We start from the raw sequence: 12,502 nt of genomic DNA, 5'->3' as shown, positions 1-12,502 counted from the left end.
TTTTTACAAAATTAACCACTAATCACTTTGTGATTGGGCTAGTTTTAAGTCCAAAACTTCAGACCTGATCATGATTGGTTAGGATTTATATTTATATAAATCCCAAACCAACCCAACCCGTGAGCACCCCAATAAGCAAGAGAAACACACATTTTTTTGCTAATAAAATGTAAAACAAAATTACAGATCCAAAAAGAAAAAATCATGGCTATGTTTGAAACTTGGGCTTGTGGACGAAAAGAAAAGTAAAACAATAGAAAAAGTAAGGGGAAATTATAGAAACAGTAGAAAAAACCAATCTGAATATCTGGACCGATAAACCTTGAAGCAAGATCAGAGTATATCTGTAGATATGAAATATTTTATGTCCTAGAGAACTAAGTCTCATTTGAAACTGAAAATTCAGAACTAGCAATAAGATAAGCTAGAGGGATTATATCAATCAGTAGTCTTACCTTCGTGCATGGTTAAGAATCATCAGAGTTGTAATCAATGAATATCCATGGAAGAACCCCCTGGAAGAGAAAGTTTACTCATGAATTCATTTAAGCACCATTACATGAGAACTACACTTGTCAAGTAATAAATTCTAGATGGCCAAACTTGTCAAAGGCATATTGAATTCACTAGCCTATGAGGGTCGGTCACACACAATAGCAGATGGGGAAAGAGAGTCAACAACCATCCCTTTTTAGTCATAAGAGTCAAACATCTAGTCTTTGTTTGTCTTTTCTAAAAGTTTTAGGGCAACGAATGAGGAAATTAAAGCAGTGAAATAAATCTAAGCAGAACCAATATGATCAGACAGAACTCCCAACCACACCCCAAAAAAGTTTGGGGAAATACAGGTATATTGTAAAAAAAAGGCATAAATACTAAGCCTGCGTTTATGAGGATCCTAATTATCACCTGAATCATTTAACATAATATTTAAATTACAATCAAAAGATCACATGATGCAAAGGGTTAAAAGCAGATCCAAAATTTTGTAGAGGTCAGGTCATCATAGTCTGATACAAGTGCAGACAAGCACAGAAAATTCTGGGAATTACTTGTTCACGACAGAATCAAATCTTGAATCAATATTGCAATTGCATTGAAACCCACTCCAAAAACATATAACCAGAAGTTCTGTACATTTATGTTCCTTGAAGGCCGTTTTTTAATTATAGCCTGCAGGTTAAAAATCAAACTCTATAAGAATGACGACGTAATACTTGGTAGAGATGTCCAACTAATTTCTTCTGCATCAAAGATCCTCTAAAGTGAATTCTAACTATACGTAAAACTGAAATCAAACCAGAACCTGATCAGATTTATTTGTTGGGAAATTCATTTGAGCACTACTCATGCTTAAACATGAACTGCAGTTGCAGAAAACAAAAGGCAAGACACATGCTTAAAATTTTTTTACCTGTGTGTAAACTCCTGCAAAACCACTTAGAAGGGCCATTACCTGCATGCGAATTACAGAATGTTACAAGACAAAGTATGAAGAAACAAAAGAAACAAGCTTTTCTATTCAATTTGGTGAAATCAAACTTCAATATATCAAAAACTCACAATGGCCATCACCCAACCGTGCAAAGGAGTTTGAAGGACTCGATCAGAACTGCACAAAACATACCATTCTGTAAGAAAAATCTGATGGACAGCAAAATGGAATTCCAGGTGATAAACAATTCAAAACTACAAGAGAGAAACAATATTTGTCTGCCCTTGAATATAGTTAGGTTAATTATGAAACTGACACAGAATTTCAAATCATTAAAGAAATAACTTCAAGTAAAAGGACGACATCAATAGTTCAAAGTTTCCAACTTTTCATTCACCATTTGGTCACAAGCCGCGTTTTATATTATGTGTACTCAACATACATGCAAGTGCAACCGAACCATTTGACAACAACCTAAAATGGATTTTTATGAGCAATGTACAATGCAGGCTAGAAACAAAAATGTATTAGAAAACTATGAAGTAAACAAATTCTGAAAACTCCTCAAGAGAACAATAAAATGAGGATAAGCATTGCTCTTACGAAGAATTAAGCTGTGCCGTAGTGCATCCTGCACATAATAACACAAATGCAGCCCATTGAATCTCTCTTAAGCTGAAGAAAAGTAACAAGTAAAGCATAATGAGAGTCTCAATGTCCTGTTGGTTTAAGGCTTCTTCTTAGTTAAACCTTGAATTTTAATTGTTCTTTTTTCTTTGGAACTACTCAGATTAGCATCATTTTGATGAGTACCAGAAAGGAAATCACTGAAACTTGGATTCAATTCACCAACTCCAATAGAAATTACAAAGAAAATTGGGCATTTGAGAGACCCTTAACTCTCCAGAAGAACTAAATCCCAAAATTTTTCCCCTCTCCTACAAATTTCGCTGCTCTTTATTTTCTCTTCCCTCTTCCTCTAACAGAATTTAGATTTGCACCACTGCTGGGTTGTTACATAAACCAGTGATTTTCCAACTCTACCCCTCCGCACATGGATGACTGTTATGCTAACCAGCCAATTTACTCTCCTACCCCTGCCCCTTAGAACGTCTTTGGTATGTCCAATGGACCCGCCTATCACATTTTCTGAATTTAATTCTCACTCATGGATCCTTCTATTAACTCATTTCGGTCATGATTATGCAAAATAAAATTGATAAGAAAATTTAACAGAAAGGAGAAATCTATTGTACTTGTTCAAAAAAGTTTCCCTCTCTTATTATGTTAAGACTATGAATCCTACAGCAAATAAGAGGACTTACTTCTTCTTAAGAATAATCTGGTACAACACACCAGTACTAATGATATTCAGGTTCTTCAGTATCTGATATCCTGGGACATCCACATAAGCAAAGATGTAATACTGCCAAATGCATTCATGTGATTTAGAAACTATTAAGAGTAAAACCACTGTGGACCATGAAAATATGTGTGTGTGTGTGTGCCCGGGTGTGTAGGGTGAAGAAGAAAAAGAAAAAAAAAAAAAATACCTGAAGCAAATTTTTGATGAGGTAAAGGGCAGCAGTTATTGGGTAAACACTAACTGCATCCCAAGTTGTACTCAACCTAATAGAAGCAAGGAGTTTATAGGAGAACAGTTTCAGTCAAAGCATGATTATATATACAGAGAGAGAGAGAGAGAGAGAGAGAGATCCAGTTATCTGTTATCATCAGTAACACCTTCTTTTCTCCAGAGTCTTACTGAGGCTGCAAGTGACAAAGCGCATTTCAAAGCCTCTACCTAATTCCAAAAGAATGGAAAGCAACTTCAAATTCAATTAAGCATCATTGATCACCATCATATCCAACCATAAACTGATTATTTACAGTAATAGCTCCGAAGACAAATTTCACTTCATTTTCTTTATATATTCCCAAATGGAGGAGTTTGCAGTAGTAACACTGTACTCATATTTTCCAGCTCTCTCGGACCAGACAATCAATATTGCCTGTGAACTTGTAAGAAAAGTCAATGCAAGTGTAACAATTGACCTGCAACAACAAAAGAATTTCATGAATAAGTATTTTTGTGTAATTTAGCCAATACAGATTATCCATTTAGAATTGAGTGATAGATCTTACTTGCGCTTCCACTTTGACCGTTCACTAGAGCTGCCTCCTACGCTGGCCATGTTAGGGACTGCAAAGTTACAGCTATTAAGAGCAACAAGTGTAGATTGAAATCGGAAGTATGATAGGTTCCCCATGATAGGTTACCAACTCCAAGGTTGATGCCTCAACAAAAACGTACCACTCAAAAGAGGTTTCCCACGTGGGTTCTCTATATCATCGGCAATGGCACCCCCATCTTTATCCTAAAAATTCCGCACATCAGTGGGAACACAAGGGATGAGCTAAATATGATAAAATTTTAACCGGCCCAAAATAGACAGCATTCCACAAGGAGCAGCAGACACAATTCAAGAGAAAAGGACCAGAGAAGAGCACTGATTTCTCGATGATAAAAAAAAATTGACAAGAACACCTAGAAATTTGAGAACCAAAAGGCTGAGCAACTTGGATATTGTACAAGAGTTGAGGAAATTAAAAAAAATGACAAAAAGTAATATGAGCAGACACATTAAAAAGTAATATGAGCAGACACATTTTGAAAATTAGAATGCCATGTCAACTCTCCTTTCTCCTTAATGTGATCTGTCTGCATGGCATTCCACAAGGAGCAACAGACACAATTCAAGAGAAAAAGACCAGAGAAGAGCACTGATTTCTTGATGATAAATTTTTTTTGACAAGAACATGCACCTAGAAATTTGAGAACCAAAAGGCTGAGCAACTTGGATATTGTACAAGAGATGAGGAAATTAAAAAAAATGACAAAAAGTAATATGAGCAGACACATTTTGAAAATTAGAATGTCATGCAGACAGATCACATTAAGGAGTAAGGAGAGTTGACATGGCATTCGATTCATGTGCACCTATGTTTCAAGCAAAACATATGAATCACAATAACTAGTTGCAATAGGCAAAACAAATAAGATCCAATCAGCCCAGAAATAAAAGTCAACCAAATTACAAAAAGGAGCTAGCAAGAGTACTGAATTGAGCTCGAAAGGAGATTTCAAATAATCAAAATAGACATGTAAACAGATATGGATGAACTGGGAAGAGATATAACAACAGAAAAATAAAGCAGAAGAAGATATGGTATTGGTAGGCAAGGTAGCACAGGGTTAGAACGCTTGCTTCAATGAGTAGATCATGAAGATAGCAAAAGTTATAGCAATACCCGATCTTTAATTTTTCGATACTCCATTTTAGCGAATCAGCTCGAAGTTTTTCCTAGCTGTGAAAAATCTCTCTCTCTCTCTCTCAAGTAGTGTTTGTTAAAATGAGTAAGATAAGACTCTATCAAGATAATTTATTCGAAAGGAAGAAAGAGATAAATTTATATTGAAAATTCAAAATATGAAGTCATGTGATTTCTTTTCAAAAAATTTAACAAATACAATAAAAAATACTTTTATCCGAGATACTTTTCATATCCCACATTTTTTAGTCTATATTTTGATTAATAAACATTACCTTAGAGAATACTCTTTCCTTAGTCTCGTTATGAAAAATCTGAAATCAAATAAGAAAAGGGAGAGAGAGAGAGAGAGAGAGCAAATAAATAAAAGTGGAGGAAATGAGAGATTTTGCTGAAGTGAATGCAGAATCATGCAATGCTTGGTGGTAATAGGAATGGCAATGGGGCTGGTTTTTACCATGGACCCCAGCTCATGCCCCCATCCTGACATGCCCATGCGCACCCTTGTCCTTGTCCCCATCATGTCTCGAGCACCCATCAAATGGAAAATGCTACTTGTACATAATGGTTAACAAAAAGAATGACCGAAAGATGCTGTTAGGATTAGGAGTTCTTAGAAACTCAATTCAATACTCTTTTGTTTGCCAAACTCTCAACACTCATCAAAGAAACACCCACAACAAAAATATATAAATTGGAAATATAAACAACAAAGAAATTAAAGAAAGAAACATTCAAACCAAACAGTAGGCGCAATCTTAATCCTGGTTCGAACTAATAAATGATCAGTTCTACATCCAGGAGCAAATTTCACTAGAAACCGTTGAAACAGATTACAAGAAACCCTCAACTCTCTATCACACAAGTTCACTGCCCTCACAGAAGAGATCTCAAAGACAAACTTTCTCTCTAAGCCTTTCTCCCTCTTGGCAATCTCACTTGTATTCAGAGACAGAAATGAGTGAATGAATGTTATGACCGACTGCCTAGCACTCGCCTCCTATTTATAGAACATAGGGGCGTTAATTACAAGACCGGTTATTTATATACTCAATGACTAAAATAACCCTTATAATATAACATCTAAGTTAACTACTCTAACTTAGAAATTTCCAGTCTCATTCACTCCATAAATGAGTTCTACTATTTTCTTCATCTTCTAGACAGAATTCTCCATGCGAAGACCCAACAGACGTCAAAATAACAAAAATATCCTCACTTGCAATTGTTTCCCCTTCCCTTCCCATGGCCGCCTCCTCTCTCATCTCTTTCCCCTTCCCATGGGCACCTCAAGCAACTGTCGACAGCCATCTCCCCGTGCTGATCGTTGTCGCCCTCTCCACCGCCGTCACCCCCTCACTGTTAAATTATAACTTCAATGTTCTATCATTCATGTTTCAAAAAAGCACAAAATATAATCTGCACACCACTGTTTTGTCTATGAACCATTAAATTCTTTGCTTTTTCATCAGCTTCAACTCAATATTATTGTGTATTTCTGGGTCTTCTTTGTATGTCAAGCTATAGATTTTTTTTATTTTGGATTTTGTTACTTGATATGGGCAGATGCATTTCTGGGTCTGAGTCACAACGAGTTATTCCTGGGCAACACCATCGGTGAAAACAGAGAACAAGGATGATCGTCAATGGTATCGAAAATAGAAAACATAGATGATCGGTGGAGAATTACTCCGATGAAGTCCGATCCCCATGGAGACACTCGCCCGATGAAGTCCGATCGAACTTCATCCATGGTCGCGATGAAGTTCTCTGATTCGTGGCTGAGAAATGCCTAGAAATGTCAATGGTGGTGGCAGGTAGGTGCAACTAGTAGTTGTGGCCGGTGATGTGAGTTGGGGTGCGGGTGGGGGTAACGGTGGTGTGAGCTAGGGTGCTGGTGGGGGCAACGGTGGCGGTGCGAGGGCGACGGTGGCGGTGGGTTTCTCAAGACTAGAGGTGCTGTGGAAGTGACAAAAGTGATTTGAGATAGGGGTATTTTCGTTATTTTATCATGTGTGTAAAGTTGTGTGTAAATATCTATGTACATGTAGCATTGCCCCCATCAAATACCCATAGCTAGTAAGTTTATATAGAGAAATAGAAAATATTATTATATTATTGATGAGAAAACTCCCCTGCCTGTAAGTTATCACCGCATGGCCCACTCTAAGTGTAATACCCGAGAATGATTTGAGGTCATAAATAATATTTGATAAAGGGCATAAATGGACTTTGTGGAAAATAAGACTATAGGGTACACTAACGCAACTTTGGACGATCGAATTAGTCAGAGGGAATACCCTGGACCCTAGATAGCCAAGGAAAATGGTATAGTATCGACAAGTAATACGAGTTATGATTTTAGGCATCAAAAGAAGTTGGATCGGGACCGGTTCCCGGTACAGCTAAAAAAAAAAGGCAATTGTGATTTAGGCTGAAATACCGAATTATCGTACGGGGCATCCGGGAAGTCAATGGAACCCCAAGGAAGTTCATGTTTGGCATATAGAGTAACCCTTCAATAGTTTTTGGAAGAAACAAAAGGGTTTGTAGCTAAAACGAAGATTCGGGCCTAAGTGCAGTTTTTTCGAAATTGACGGAGGGAGATCGAAACGATATTTTTTCAGAATCTTAAAGAGAGTGTTTTGGGATATTTCAAAGGGTTATAAAGGTCTTTAAAGAGAAGTTCAGTTTTTGAGCCGGGGGCAAAATCGTAATTTTTGAGGTTGGGGTAAAAGTGTAATTTACTGAAAAATTAGGGGCATTAGCGCAATTAGTCCATTTTTCAGGGACTAAAATGCAATTAAAAATTAGCCCGGGGACCATGTTGAAAAGGGTCTAAGTGCAATTATCTAAAAGTTCGGGCCAAAGTGTAATTCTTGAAATCTTTTTACTAGGGGCATTTGGGAGATTCAGGAAAAAGCTTCATAAATGACTTTAGAGATAAGGATGAAGTCTCATGATGACGTTAGAGATAAGATGAAGGCTCATGATGACTTTAAGGATAAGATTTGTATAAGATTTGATTGGATAAGAAAAGATTTGATTTGGATAGCAATGATTGCAGAAGATCTTACAAGATTTTGGAATGAATATATAAAAGATATTAGAAGATTTGGAATGATTATAGAAGATCTACAATGATTGCAGAGAATCTTAGAAGATTTTGGAATGATTACAAAAGATATTAGAAGATTTGGAATGATTATAGAAGATTTACAATGATTGCAGAGAATCTTAGAAGATTTTGGAATGATTACAAAAGATATTAGAAGATTTTGAATGATTATAGAAGATTTACAATGATTGCAGAGAATCTTAGAAGATTTTGGAATGATTTGCAATGATTATAGAAAATATTAGAAGATTTGGAATGATTGAAAAAGATTTTGAAAGATTTGAAATGATTGCAGAATATATATTTCTTGGTGGCTAAGTTTCCTAAACATATAAATAGGGGCTCAAGGCTAAGGATTCTCTCATTCGAAATTGTGATACATTTGTGCTAGACGAGAGTGCTTCGGGTTTAGTGGATAGAGGGTTTTTAAAGCATACGCGAGGCATCACACGCGTAGAGCACTTAGGCAGCGCGTGAGGACCTGTAAGAAGGTGGTTTGGTTAAAAGACTTGAGGAGTTGCACGAAAATTGAGGTTGGGCACAGGATTCGAGGTGTTCTGAGTTTCGTTCAAGGTGAGTTGTTCGCTACCAAAATTTGGCTTTCTTGTGAGTGGTTCTCCTCCAAAACTTGATTTATCGTGCTTGTTCTATCTGAACATATGGTGATTTCATGCAAAATGGTTTTGTGCATTAAAATGGTAACCGGTGACGGTTGGATTTATGAGGGAGGTTTGTCCCTAAACGTTTTGAACTGTGCATTGCATTTTATAAATGTTGTTTATACGATGCATTGAATTGTGAATTGTTGCATTGTCTTGAGTTTTATGTGTACGTATGGAATGTCAGCCTCGGATGTTGTCTGGATAGTGTAGCCATAATTCTCCAAGGGCGTGACGGAATAATAGGGGTATCTGATGCTGGTGTGCATGTCAGGATAGCCGCCTTGGTTTCCGTGCCAGACCGTTTGGTCAGGGAAGTTGCACTAGGACGACTAGGTGATCCATACTGTGTTGTTCATGTGGGATGTCAGCCTAGGATGTTGTCTGGATAGTGTAGCCGTAATTCTCCAAGGGCGTGACGGAATAATAGGGGTATCTGATGCTGGGTGTGCATGTCAGGATAGCCGCCTTGATTTCCATGCCAGGCCGTTTGGCCAGGGAAGTTGCACTAGGACGACTAGGTGGTCCATGTGAAATTTTGGAGTTGGGATTGTATGGTGGTTCCTGGATGCTTAAGGTGGGAACGTATTCTGGTGAGATGCGTTGGCAGCCCCATTTAAGCTAGAATCGCGTCGCGTCGTCGTGTCGTCGAGTCGGTGTGGTGGCATAGCTTTTAGAGAGATTGCTCTTTCCCCATGGTAGGGTTAAGCGCGTGGGAATTCTCTTGAGCTAGGGCTTACCGGGTATATTGGTTTATTTCATGTCTTGCATTATTCATGAAAAATGTGTTTTGAACTCTCACTTAGATGATTCATCATCTAATTTGGACTTTGTCCCTGGAATATTCAAACGTTCCAGGTGAAGGCAGCGGTGCAAAAGGGAAAGGAATCGTCGAGGAGTGACGGCGATTAGTGGATAGTTTACATTATGTCTTTTCAGTTATGTTATTTACTTTTGAAAACGTCATGTAAACGTTGGTGCAACTTTATATATAAATAAAGTGGTTTTGGTTATGACCTGTTGAGGTTTCGATCTAGCTTCCGCATTTGTGTTGGTGAATCTGTCTTGGTTTATTAATGGTTCATAATTGATATACTGAGAAGGTGTAACGGGATCTTCGGGGAATGGTTTTTGTGTTGGATTTTTGTTTGAAAAAAATTTATCCCCGGAATCTTACGTTACGTTAACACTCCCGGGAATTGGGGTGTTACACTAAGGACTCCAAATTGTCCTTGTGTTAGAATAATATGATCGAATCATACACAGTGGAAACAAAATTTGATTGTATAAGTATCACGTTTTTCAGGTCATACGGTTTATAAAACTAAAACATAAACGAAAGATACCTGAAAACGAAATTTGATTTCGTTGACGATAACCCGCCATATATCTCTCACGTGTGAGATGCCGAGTCGGTCCACTCGAAATCACCTAAACTCCAATAGACTTTGAGAAGAAAGGATATAGAATTTTCTAAAAATTATTTTCTTTCTGGATTTAACTGAATGCACTTTTTCTCAATCTTAGATTCAGGGCTTAATGGCCTGTTTATAGGCAAAAAACCCTAAAACCCTAAGTGTAGTCGGACTGGGCTTAATGTGCTAGCAAGAAGCCTAACCCAACTCGATAATTAAATAAATAATCATATTAATTATTTAATTATCCTTATTTATCTAATAAATAAATTGCACTATAATTCGTAATTCCATAATTACTAATTTGTCCTTTCTCTCTTTAAAACTGTTTCTTATTGGGAATGACTTTTTGGGTTCACAATTAAATTGACAACGAGAATTAATCAATTAACTCCCGTAAATCATGAGTGACATCTAATAATATGTCATGATTACCAAATTTTAGGTGAAGCGGGTAATGCAAACCTTACACTACAATGCCATGTAATACGGTTCCTTTATCATCCTATATCCCGACAAGATCAAATCTCTTAATCTCATTATATGACTAAATCCAAAATCAATCTTGACTAATGTGACACAACCTTTATGGAACACACATTTCATCATCATATTACCTTGGCCAAAGATTTATCGTCAAGTGATTACTAGATCACATAGGATATCCTCCTCGTCTATCTCGAGATGATAGATTCCATATTTGATGCACACATACCTCATGTGTCACTGAACTAGACACATAGATACGTATGGTCGTTCCTGATCAGAACAACCATATAATATCTCTGATATCTTAATCCACCAACACACGGATATCCATGTCATCTTAGGTCTAAGGACTAGTTGCAAATTTGTAGTTAATATTGAATCATTGACCCGTGAGATAAAACCTATGTGATTCAATATTAGCAGTCTCATTTAGTGAACTCGTCCCTTAACGAATACCCACTCATCTCCCTTCTATATGTCATACAGAATGACATGAGACTCACCAGCTTTATCTTTCAGTATCTCATACCGAACAATGAGGAAGATGATATGTTGGCATTTGCGAGTTGTTAATATCCGGGTTAGGAACTCTATGGCCAGGAACTCACTTATAGTATAACGTACAAAGGATTAATCGTCACGACTATTCTTAACATTTAAGAATGATATTTATTCTTTATTATACTAAAGGACATTTATATGCTCAATTCAAACCATTTTGTAATTTAAATTAAATATAAAACTTGCCATTAAATTGAATTTAAAGAATTACAAGATCAAGCAATTCTGTATCATTAGAACTAGTTTTAAGAGCTTATATCTAACACCTTGAAGCTGAGTAGGTCAACCCTGCAAAACTATCAACTCAACCAGCCCTCATTTTTGAAAATACATGCAAGCCACCAAATCAATGGCCCAACAATGCCCAACAGAAAAAAATCTGGAAAAGGGAAATTGGGCCAAAACCTTTTCCAAAATGGCAAAGAGAACCTTGTTACTGCTGGGCGATGACAATAGCTGCTTCCTTGTTTCGGTGAGAATTAGGAAGTCGCAACAAAGAAGTAATAGGGGAGAAACAGAGAAGAATAGGAATAGAGAGAACAAAAGAAGAGAAGAGAGATGAGAGAAAATTGAGAGAGAATTCAGATTGTTCTTGATGAATTTCGATAATCCTCTCCAAGAGTGCCTTGGAGAGTATATACACTCTTAGCAAGGGTGCTGCCTAGCAGATCACACCTTACTAGCGGTTGTAACATCCCTTTTGTTCTATTCTGGCCCTCACACGTGGATCCTCCTTAGGCTAACGATCTGATAACAGAATTACAACTGAAAAATGTAATAATAAAATTACAACAATAAGAAATAACAGCAGTAAAATGAAATAATAGTGACAGCAAGAAGGAAAAAAATTCGAATTGGGTAGCTCAGTCGCGGCTTGTGACAAACCTCATCCAAACATCCAGATGCAAAGCCCTGTGAATTTTCAGGATCCCCACTAAGAAGGAGGGATTTCCCCATCTTAAAAATGAGTTGTGGATCCTAAAACAAAACCCCAAAATACATAACTACCCTGGCTCACAGTTTAGCTCTTCCTTTTCTTCTGCACTCTCATTTTTTGTTAGCTCATGCACGTCTTCAAATTTAAGAACCAGAATGTCTTTTTGAGGAAAACACTTTTAACAGTTCTTACTACAGGTCCTTGCAGGATTCCCAACAAGGTCCAAACCAATGGAAAAGACTGTGGAACTAGGCTGCACCTGCTCTGATTAGGGGGCCCACGTCCCCTATTTTTTGCTGTGGTGTCCAACGTTATCAATTAAATATATTATATTTTAAAATATAATATATTTACAATTATATCATTTTAATATATGTTTGTATTATAATTATATTATTACAATTAAATTTACCACTCAACTCAACGTGATAAATCCAACCCACTTCACCTCAACTCATTTTTGTAACTCAATCCCAAATGGAGCCTAAGAGGGTATAGGGTAGAGGTGTCAAAAGGGCCGGACTGGGCCAAAGAAATTGGGCCCACGGTCCGACC

At 37.1% G+C, this 12,502-nt stretch overlaps 1 pseudogene; it reads right to left on the bottom strand.

Annotated features, from left to right (window-relative positions):
* Positions 1-521: 521 nt before the first annotated feature.
* On the bottom strand, positions 522-12,145 carry LOC127808439 (CMP-sialic acid transporter 4-like; annotated as a pseudogene).
* Between the last annotated feature and the right edge of the window lie 357 nt (positions 12,146-12,502).

This window comes from Diospyros lotus, chromosome 8 (assembly GCF_014633365.1).
Source record: "Diospyros lotus cultivar Yz01 chromosome 8, ASM1463336v1, whole genome shotgun sequence".
NCBI classification, from domain to species: domain Eukaryota; kingdom Viridiplantae; phylum Streptophyta; class Magnoliopsida; order Ericales; family Ebenaceae; genus Diospyros; species Diospyros lotus.
The sequence above is the reverse complement of the archived record's forward strand: the minus strand, read 5'-3'. Positions and strand labels throughout refer to the sequence as shown.